The following is an 11,902-nucleotide window of genomic DNA, read 5'->3' as shown; positions in this document are numbered from 1 at the left end:
TCAACTTGAAGTTACAAGATGCCTTCACGCCCAAAGGAAGACACATGCAGTCAACTTGAAGTTACAAGATGCCTTCACGCCCAAAGGAAGACAAATGCAGTCAACTTGAAGTTACAAGATGCCTTCACGCCCAAAGGAAGACAAATGCAGTCAACTTGAAGTTACAAGATGCCTTCACGCCCAAAGGAAGACAAATGCAGTCAACTTGAAGTTACAAGATGCCTTCACGCCCAAAGGAAGACAAATGCAGTCAACTTGAAGTTACAAGATGCCTTCACGCCCAAAGGAAGACAAATGCAGTCAACTTGAAGTTACAAGATGCCTTCACGCCCAAAGGAAGACAAATGCAGTCAACTTGAAGTTACAAGATGCCTTCACGCCCAAAGGAAGACAAATGCAGTCAACTTGAAGTTACAAGATGCCTTCACGCCCAAAGGAAGACAAATGCAGTCAACTTGAAGTTACAAGATGCCTTCACGCCCAAAGGAAGACAAATGCAGTCAACTTGAAGTTACAAGATGCCTTCACGCCCAAAGGAAGACAAATGCAGTCAACTTGAAGTTACAAGATGCCTTCACGCCCAAAGGAAGACAAATGCAGTCAACTTGAAGTTACAAGATGCCTTCACGCCCAAAGGAAGACAAATGCAGTCAACTTGAAGTTACAAGATGCCTTCACGCCCAAAGGAAGACAAATGCAGTCAACACTTGAAGTTACAAGATGCCTTCACACCCAAAGGAAGACAAATGCAGTCAACACTTGAAGTTACAAGATGCCTTCACGCCCAAAGGAAGACAAATGCAGTCAACACTTGAAGTTACAAGATGCCTTCACGCCCAAAGGAAGACAAATGCAGTAAACACTTGAAGTTACAAGATGCCTTTACGCCCAAAGGAAGACAAATGCAGTCAACACTTGAAGTTACAAGATGCCTTCAGGCCCAAAGGAAGACAAATGCAGTCACTTTGAAGTTACAAGATGCCTTCAGGCCCAACAAAGTACACTTTCAAAACAAGGTCCCTTATATTCGTCACATTTTAATGCACTACTTTCTCTCATTAAAAACTTGGTCCCTGGTGCTGATGTTTATGCATTTATGTTTAATATGTATGTCATAGGCGTAGCCAGGATTTTTTTCGGGGGGGGGGGATTTTTTTCTCTCTCTCCCCCCCCCGACCCCCCCCCCCCCGGCGAATTTTTTTTATATGTATTTAATTGTGTGTGTGTGTACATAATCTTTATTGCATTCTGACCCTTCATTCTTTCGGAAGACGTTTATTGTGCCCTAGAATAGGTTCTTCCATGAGTTAGTGGAAAAATTGTAGATTCCCCGCCAATACTAGCAAGGGGGTCTGGGGGAGCGCTAGGAGCTAGAGCTAGAGCCCCGCCGCCAAGCACTATTTCTGATATTGAAAGCCAACAAAATGCATATTCTAAGGTAGCTACAGCACATTTTCCTGCTATTAAAAAGTTTTATTTCAAAAACCTAATGTGCTATTCTTACTGACTTAGACCCTCCCGCGCCGTTCGGAGCATTTGACGTCAAGCTGTTTCCATAAAAAACTGTCACTGGTAATGTCTGAAGCCTCTTCCTACCTGCCATGAGGACCTCAATGAATGAGTGGCGTCAAGTTGTACTAGGATTTCATTGCAACTCTTCGTATGCGTAATTCATTTTGTCGGATAACACGTCCCGCAAACCTCACGCGTCGCTCTCTCACAATCTTACTAAATGGTCGACTCCCAGTTCGGCATAGGATTTCCTTGATTTAAACCAGATCTCTATAACTGACTCCTAAAATCTGTCTTAGCCATCTTTGTTGAGCCACATATATTGTTTTTCAATTTCGGCAGATGACTATTCACTGCAGTTTATTAAGGGAGCCCTGCCACTGGTATAAATGTGTAACCTCTCTTGAATACGCTCTTGGAATTAAGTGACTGTAGTTTGCTTTAGATTTTATATCGAAAAGAGAAGTTTTATCGTCAAAATCATCTGTTGGGGGTTTTCCACCTCAAAATGCTCTGTAGGGGGATCTTAAACTCAAAACCATCTGGAGGGGTTTTAAACTTAAAAAAAAAAACGCCATCTGTAGAAGAGGGGTTTAAACTCAAAACCCCCGATTGGACTGGCTACGCTCAAATAATTTTAGTGTGTAATTTGCTTTTTTTGTTATTGAAGAGGTATTTTTTAGCATCAAACCACTCTGAATGGGGGTTTAAACTCAAAACCCCCTTGGCAACGCTCATAGCATTTTGAGTGCGTAATTTGCTTTTTTTCTTACACTGAAGATGTATTTTTTTAGTCTCAACCCCCCCCCCCTGGCGGGGGGTTTAAACTCAAAACCCCTTTGGCTACGCTCATAGATTTTAGAGTGAGTAGTTTGCTTTTATTTATATTGAAGAGGTATTTTTTAGCTTCAAACTCCATTGGAGGGGATTTTAAACTCAAAACCCCTTTGACTACACTCATAAGATTTTGAGTGTATAATTTGCTTTGTTTTTTTATTATTAAAGAGGTATTTTTTTTTTGTAATGAAATGATAACGACTAGAATACCAATAATATGGCTTTATTCGACAAAATTAGACTACAGTAAACAGTGCATGAAACCAGCACGTCTAGCATACCACTGATGCAGTCTAATCACACACACACACTGGACATGAAACACAACAATGGCCATGACCTTCAGACACGCTGGACGCACGCAGAAAATCAACTCAGTTACACTACAATCACCCCGCCTAAAAGTTATAGAAACATAAACATGTAAATAATAGTGAAGAACAGCGATATAAGAGGCCTTAGTATCCCTACAGAATACTTACAGAGTTACTCTATTGAAAAGCATTGTATAACTATAAACAAACACGTTATACACTATAAAATTATCAGTCCCTTATGCATACAAATATTAAGACCAGTTGTCTTGAATAATAATGTAATAAGTAATACAATACAAAAAGTCTAACTAGAAAAGCTATACACTATAAAATGATCAGTTCAAAGTGTGTCATATTAAGCCTACAATTACTGAGTTAGAACTTGTGATATGGAAAAATAATTAAATAAATGTTAGACCTTATAATTAGGTCTGCTTGTTCTTGGTCTTAGGTTATATCTACCAGGACCAATACTGCCGTCGCTTGGAGTTGGTGACATCGGCGGCTCTCGAACAGGAGACTCAGCCCCTGCATTTACTTCTTCTTGATGTCCATTTTCCCCCGGTTGTACATGTGTGTTAGGAGCAACCATTGGTTCCATAGTCACCTGGTCAGTAGGCACCTGCATCTGTGTTATAGGGTTTGTCTCCGGCTCAAAGTCTTCATGTTCCATATGTTGATACACCTCTGATTCTCCCTCTCTTGGAACGGGGGCCAAAAGTCGCAATGACACTGTTTCTTCTCTTCCATCAGGAAGTCTTACAATGGCATACTGTGGGTTGCATGTAATTAAGTCCATAGCTATTGTACCATCGTCATATTTTGATGCACGGACTCCCTTTTTTAACAACACTTTTCCTGGTTGAGCTAACCATGTCGGGAGTGATTTGCCGAAGGTGGACCTGCGATAGAACTTGAATATTCTCTCGTGAGGTGTCTCGTTTGTAGCGGTACAGAGCAGAGAACGAAGAGAGTGCAGGGCTTGGTTTAACGCCTGCTCCCATTTGGAAACCGGGAGTCCTTGAGTTTTTAAGGCCAGAATTATAGCTTTCCATAATGACCCGTTTAGCCTTTCTACTTGAGAGTTCCCTCTGGGATTATAAGGGGTCGTCCTGCTTGTGGCCACCCCTCTCTCGTGTAAAAATTCCTGCACCTCTCTTGACATGAATGAGGTACCTCTATCAGAGTGTACATAGTCAGGCTTTCCGAATAGTCCAAATAAATTATCTAGACATCTGATTACTGTTGAAGCCGACATATCAGAACAGGCGTATGCAAACGGGAATCTTGAAAATTCGTCAACTATAGTTAGCAGGTATGTGTTCCGAGATGTAGAAGGGAGAGGTCCTTTGAAGTCCATACTTAGTCTCTGGAAAGGTTGCATCGCCTTAATTAGAGCTCCATTAGAATTACTGAAATATCTGGGTTTTACTTCGGCACAGATTCTGCACTGGTTGACAACCAGCCTAACATCTTCACAAGAGAAAGGTAAGTTTTTCGCTCGCACTAAATGCCATAGTCTTGTTACTCCCGGATGACACAGAGTCATGGAGCAGTTTCAATTCATTTCGACTCATAGCTGACACACACCCGTTTCTAGAAAACGTATCAGCCGCTACATTGTGTTTGCCTGGTCTATACAAGACATCGTAGTGGAAACAGCTCAGTTCCAGTCTCCACCTTTGAATTTTCTCATTCTTTATTTTCCCTTTGCTCTGTTTGTCATACATGAAGGCCACAGAGCGTTGATCCGTGACAAGGGTAAAGCGATTTCCTACTAAGTAAAGATACCTTAAAGATTCTACAATGGCATAAGCTTCTTTTTCTATAGCTGAGTGCCGCCTTTCACTTTTCGAGAGTGTTCTTGAAAAGAACGCCACGGGGCGGCCATCCTGGTTGAGGGTGGCAGCTATTGCAACATCCGAAGCGTCTGTTTCAACCGTCAGAGGTCGAGTATAGTCGATGGTGAAGATGGCAGCTTTCTCCAGCTCCTGCTTTAATTCGTTAAGGGCTGTCTTTACTGTTTCTGAAAGAGGGAACGACGTGTTATTTGCCAAAACATTTATTTTGTTAGAAAAATTTGGGATCCACTGTGAGTAGTACGCCAACATGCCCACGATCCGTTTTTGTGAGCGCATATCATGAGGGGGAGGAAGGTTTCTTAAAGCCTGGAATCTTTCAGGGTCTGGCTTGAGAAGGCCTTTAGAAATTTCGTATCCCAATAGGCAAACTTTGTCAGTGGCTATCGTACTTTTGTCTTCATTAAATGTGATCCCATACTTTCTAGAAGCATCTAGAAATCTTTGCATATTCTCATCGTGCGACTTTTGATCATGACCACATACCGTTACATTGTCCACGTATGCAAAGGTGTTCTGCAACTTTTCATTCTCAATAATTTGATTTATTGTTCTCTGGAAGCATGCAACTCCGTTGGTAACACCGAAAGGGATGCGACAAAACTGGTAGAGTTTGCCACATGCCTCAAATGCAGTAAACGGTCTTTCCTCAGTCTTGATTGGTATTTGATGGTAGGCACTTTTGAGGTCTAGAGTACTAAAAACGGAATAGTTGGATATCCGTTCTACCAGTTCATCGACTCGGGGCATTGGGTATGCATCCAGTAAGGTGAAGCGATTTATTGTTTGACTGTAATCAATGACCATCCTTCTTTTATGTCTCTTGTTTGTTGTCACAAGCACCTGTGCTCTCCAGGGAGACTTTGAAGGTTCAATGATTTTGTCCGAGAGGAGTTTTCTAACTTCAGACTCAATAAATTTGTTATCACCTATTGAGTGCTTTCGGGACTTAGTAGCCACTGGTCTGCAGTCAGAAGTTAGATTACTGAATAGGCTCGGTGTTTCGACTCGTGCTGCTTTAAGACCACAGATGTGAAGAGGATTGCGTTTTCCTCCGTACGGTATGGTCAATTCCTTATGAAGACTTATAAAGTCTACACCAAGGATTACACCCGAGCACAATCCAGCAAGTAGAGAAAGTTTGACCTTTTTGTAGTGTTCTCCCTTGTACTGGACATCGGCAAATGTATGTCCTAATGTCTTTTTAGAAAGATGTGTAGTGGCCATGAATATTCTGTTTGTAGACGGACGTACTGGCCATTTATTTCTCTTGACGATGGCTTCTGATATGTAGCTTTCACAGCTGCCAGTGTCTATGAGAGCTTGCAACAGCAACCCGTTGACGTTCACTTGGGCCGTAGACTGTGTAAGCCCAGAGAAATGCGTTGATGACAAGGTACATGGAGTTATCACACTGGTCAGTGATATTTTGCTGTCAGCTTTGTTGGTTGTTGTTTTACTTGATTTACAAACAGTTTGGAAGTGTCCCTTTTTACCGCACTGATGACATAATGCATTTCGAGCAGGGCATTCAGTTCTAGAGTGTCTCCTCCTACCACAAAAGTAGCATAGCGACTTAATGGCATTTAATTCCTGGTCTTCATTAGAAATGTATGTTTCTAGATGGGAGCTAGTTGGTGTTTTCATTGCCCCACAGGAGATTTCGTTCGTGGAATTGTAAGCCTGAGCATGCGTTGTCGCTGTTTCTAACACTCTAGCTTCGTCAAAAGCGCTTTGTATAGTAAGAGATGTCTTTTCCAGTAACCGCTGTCTAATAGTGTTGGATGCCAGACCCGTTATGAAGGCGTCTCTAATGCAAATGTCTCTGTGCTGTTCAGCAGTTACTTCTTTAAAGTCACAGTCCCGGGCCAGGCTTCGCAACTTTAGCATAAAGGACTCTACCGTTTGGCCCGGCTGCTGTTTACATGTAGCAACCAAATGTCTAGCAAAAATGTCATTCTTTACCTTAATATAAGTAGTCTTGAGTGTGTCTATGGCCATCGAATAGGACGATACATCACTGATGAGCATATAAACCGTAGCAGATACGTGATTCTTCAACAACTTTAGTTTAAAGTCTTCGTTAATATCCTTGATGGACGAAAGAAAATTCTGAAATGTGTCATACCAGTGAGTCCATTTTTCTGAGGCCAGAGGAGCATTAGGATCAATGTCCAACTCTTTCGGTCTGAGTAATTTATCCATTGTAGATTAAGGAATCCAACACTAATCCAGATACATAATTTTGTCGAATAAATTGTAATGAAATGATAACGACTAGAATACCAATAATATGGCTTTATTCGACAAAATTAGACTACAGTAAACAGTACATGAAACCAGCACGTCTAGCATACCACTGATGCAGTCTAATCACACACACACACTGGACATGAAACACAACAATGGCCATGACCTTCAGACACGCTGGACCCACGCAGAAAATCAACTCAGTTACACTACAACCTTCAAACCCCGCTGAAGTGGGGTTTAAACTCAAAACTAAGTCAAAACCCATTTAGCTACGCTCATAACATTTTGAGTGCGTAATTAGTTTTTTTTTTATATTGAAGAGGGGGTTTATCGTAAATTTTGGAGGGGTTTTATAATCAAAACCTCCCTTAACTGTGCTCTTGGAATTAGGGGATTTTCGTTTGCATTTTTTTTTTGTTTTGTTTTATAGAAGAGGGGGAGTTAACTGCAAAAACCCCAAGTAGGGGGTTTAAAACTCAAAACCCCTGGTAGGGGTTTTTAAACTCGAACCCCCCTGGTAGGGGGTTTTAAACTCAAAACCCCCTGGTAGGGGGTTTTAAACTCAAAACCCCATTGGTTGTGCTGGGACAAGTGATGGTTTAGTATTAAAATCTCACCTAAAATAAACAAAATCAAAGCTGAAAATCATTCACTAAATTCCGATCCCCCCCCCCCCCCAGGGGGCAGGGATTTCATTTGGGCTACGCCCATGATGTATGTATCTTCAGTATTTTCAGCATGAATATAAAAAGCTACAAACTGCAAACTTCCAACAACCACAACCCTATCTCCGGCAATACAAAAAGAAAAGACGTTTACGTATCGAAAGTGTTGCCGATAGCCTAGTCTTGTTTTGTTGGGCTAAATGACGATATACAACTACAGAATACGAGATGATCTGACGAGATCTATTAATGTTATTATCATTACATTGTTATATTCGTGTGTATTTAATGAACTGACCACCATTAAGATACGGTTAAATGTGAGCCTAACCTAACTGATGTTATTTAATTATCTAATTGATGGTTTTGTATAGGGCCAATCTCTTATTCAAGACCTCAAAGAAGACACTGTTCCATTTGGATAAATGGGTAAATGCATTCTGTTAGTTTTGCTATTGCGTAACACGTGTTCAGTATGAAACGCTGCTTATTAAATATTCTTTTAAATTATATCCGACTTAAATACATACACCCTAAACGCATTTTTTTATCTTTTAAAACAAAAGTAAACACTTTATTTATGATGTAAATAGCTATAAATATTTTGTTATAAAATTATTTTAGAAAAAAAAAACGTTTGCGCAAATGCCATAAAAATAAACAGAAATATCATCTTCCTTATTAATATAGTCTACCTTAAAATTTATTTTACTATTAATAGTAAATAGTTGCAAAAAATATGCATTTTAAAGAAAAAAAACTGCTTGCATTTTATTTTAAAATGTAACGTTTCGCTCTCAGAAAAGAAAAAAAAAAACTTTGCAACAGAACTTTAAAAAAACCTTAAAATATCATGATATCGAATTTTCTACATCTTTTTTAGATGTTGTAATCTAAACAGGACGGACGGACAGACACAACGAATTGACTCACAAACAGACCACACAAAACTAATAGCATCTATTTTCCTTTCGTCTAAAAGTTTAATTTATGAAACATATCTGTAAACCTTAGTATGTAATACTAAAATGTTAAGTAGGTTATCATATTTCTCAGAAGAAGCACAATTTTCATCCTATATTGATCTAGTACTGTAATTATATAGTAAGAAGAGTCTGGGACTGGGTCAATGGAATGTCTGCTGCTCTGTCCAATGGGCCGCTACTGTGTATTCAGCGAAACTCTTTATCATAAGAACCAAAAAAAAAAAAAGACACCTTGAGGAGCTCTTACAAAAAGGTTGAATTTTGAATGCACGAACGTTATTTTTAATGAAGGAGATTGCCCCTAGAAATAATTTTACCATTTTTTTAGCGCTATTTCATGCTTTTAGCTTTCTCAATACGCTATTATCCTATTACTTATCGAATTGGTAAAGGGATATCTGGGTGAATTTTACTGTGATCGGTTTTTAAAAGCATTTACAAATAAAACAACAACAGCAGCAACAAAAAACCTGAATATGAACTAATGGCTCACGCCTCTTCAAGCGACATACTAACCACTCTGATAGTGAGGTGCTTATGACTAAAGAAGATTGTATAGTTAGGTATTGTTTATTTCAAACTTACTTTAAAGCGGCGACCTATAAAAGGGGACTAATTCAGCAGATACCACCACTTCAGTCAAGTACAATTTCTTTCCCTTTTTTCGAGATACCAAACAAAAATAATTAATCATCAATAATAATACTCATCAATAATCAATAATCATTGATTAATAATCAATAGTTAATTAACTAATTGGCTTTTATTTAATTGACTCTTGCATTGTTAGCTCAAAAATCTTTCTCTAGGACAAACTCCACTAGGATTTGTGTGTGTTGAAAGAAACGTTTGTTCATAAGTAGTAGGCTATTATAATGTAGTACCTAAAATAAATAAAACTGAAAACAAGCAAAAATCTGGCTAACACACCCCCCCCCCCCCACCCTTTCTTCTTATCCTTCTTTATCCATCATTTAGATCAAGTTTGATCAATGCAAAAGAGACCTTATACACTGACCTAGATCCTAGATCTGTAACATATATTTACTTCTGGACAAAACAAGTTTTTTTTTTTTTAAACACCATTTGCTAATTTAAGTCTTGTCAGTAAAAGATGGGATATTCAATAATTCAAACAAAAAGTAGAACACATATTTTTTAAAGTAACGACAAGAACAACATAAAAAAGTTTGTTTTTATTTTAAACAAAGCTTATATTAGTTGTATCAATTAGTCTACATCAGTCATGTAATTAAATTAAATTTGTAACAAAACTAATCTCTCTCTCTCTCTCTCTCTCTCTCTCTCTCTCTCTCTCTCTCTCTCTGTATATATATATATATATATATATATATATATATATATATATATATATATATATATATATATATAAACATTTCAAACGTTTCTCTCTACAAAGTATAAAGGGAACTAATTCAACTTAAACCTCCACATCAGTCAAGTATTATTTCTTTTTCTTGTTCGAGATACCAAAAAAAAAAATTAATTAATTACCAATAGTTAACTAACTAATTGTTGTTGTTTTTTTAAATCGATTATTGTTTTGTCAGGTAAAAGAAATAATTCTGGAAATTTTCAGCTTAATCCGAGATTGGGTGTCGGAAAAATAACGTTTACAAACATTTTACCAGACAAACAAAAAGAGTGAGTTAATAGAAGCTTTGTAACAAAAAAAAAAGGAGACAAGAGGAGCACGTCCAACGAATATGGGAAAGTGTTACAGTTTCTTTTCTTTAAAACATCAAATTGACTCAAACTAATACAGACAAGCGAATGACCTGTCTCGAAAGAACTAGGTCACTCACAGTCAATATTTCAAGCAATCTCTACCATATTATTTGTGTCTCCTCCCCCCATTTTTCATTTTCTTCCAATTATTGATGAGCTATGTTTTAACTTTGACCGCAGTTGAGCAAAGTAGGTCAAACCAACAGATATCGAGTGACAGACAGCGGTCTGTATTGTGTGTCCAATAATTTGCTTTTGAACCTATTACCATCATAACTAGGAGTTTTGGTCCATCTGACCCCGTGGTCACTTTTTGCTTTTGTACAACTGGTCATTTTGGGTTGATTTATTGAAGCAAGGCATGATCGATTGCTTCTGGCTTGTTGAGGAACATTTCGATCTTTGATTACTTTTTTTTTTCATTAAAACTTATTTGGCTGTGAGATGGAGGGGAGGGAGGGGGAAACAGAGAGTATGCCAGAGAGACAGACAAATATATCTATATCTATAGATAGATAGATAGACAGATTGATAGATAGATAGATAAATAGATAGACAGACAGATAGACAAATAGATAGATAGATAGATAGATAGATAGATAGATAGATAGATAGATAGATAGATAGATAGATAGATAGATAGATAGATAGATAGATAGATAGATAGATAGATAAATAGATAGATAGATAGATAGGCAGATGGCATAAATTGTATTTAGATCCCGTAATAAATATAATAATATATAAATGAACATTGTTAGACACTTAGACTAATAAATGAGAGATAAAGTAAAAATGTAATATTTTTACCCCTCCCCACTCCATCCACCCCCCCCCCCTCCACCCACTCCCCCCGCCCGAAATAAATCCTAGTTAAGCGAATTTATAAATCTACTAAGAGTTTAAAAAATTCTATTTTGGTGATACAGATCCAGACAAGGCATCATAAAAAAAAGCAATCTAGACTAGAATACTGGACCTAGATTATACAAGATATATGGTAGGCCTATAGAAGATTCTAGTTTGGTGCAGTTGCGTAGCTATGGTGGGGGGAGGAGAGGAGAGAATTTGAAAATCCCCCTGGGCCCCCCACTTGAGGGTAGCCCCAAAAGAAATATTAAATATCACGCAAAATGCAGGGGCCCCTAAAGTGGTCAAGCCCCCCGGGTCCCCAAACGATAGAAAATTCCTAGCTATGCCCCTGATAAGCCATTAGATCCAGACTTAGAAGACGTAGCCCCAAATGTTCCTGAAAGTCATTTTATTAATTTAACTCTTTAATGAAGACATATAAAGTGTCTAGACCCCCAGACCAAATTTAATTTTAAGAAGATTATATTTTAAAAATTATAACGCTCAAACCACAGGTTTCCTGTATGGCCAAGTAGCTGTATTCTTATTTACCTAAATTTATACATAAACGTCAAATTTCTAGGAAAATACTTTAAGCAATTCTCGAGAACTATGATCAGGTTTTTATTTATTTTTTTGACTCCATGTGAGCTGATAAGAGGAATAGTAAAAAAATAATTGCTTAATACAACACATGAAAATTCAACTTTAAAAAAATCTCTTAAGTTTGAAATTCTGTGCACTTTTGGTGATTACAACGCATGTCAAATTTTTTTTAAAATCTAATAATACTTTTTTCAAGGTTGTATGAAGTCGCAAATGAAAAAAAAATTAAGAGTATGTTAAAAAATGGATGTGAAGATATATATATA

This window comes from Biomphalaria glabrata, chromosome 1 (genome assembly GCF_947242115.1).
Source record: "Biomphalaria glabrata chromosome 1, xgBioGlab47.1, whole genome shotgun sequence".
NCBI lineage: Eukaryota > Metazoa > Mollusca > Gastropoda > Planorbidae > Biomphalaria > Biomphalaria glabrata.
The sequence above is the reverse complement of the archived record's forward strand: the minus strand, read 5'-3'. Positions refer to the sequence as shown.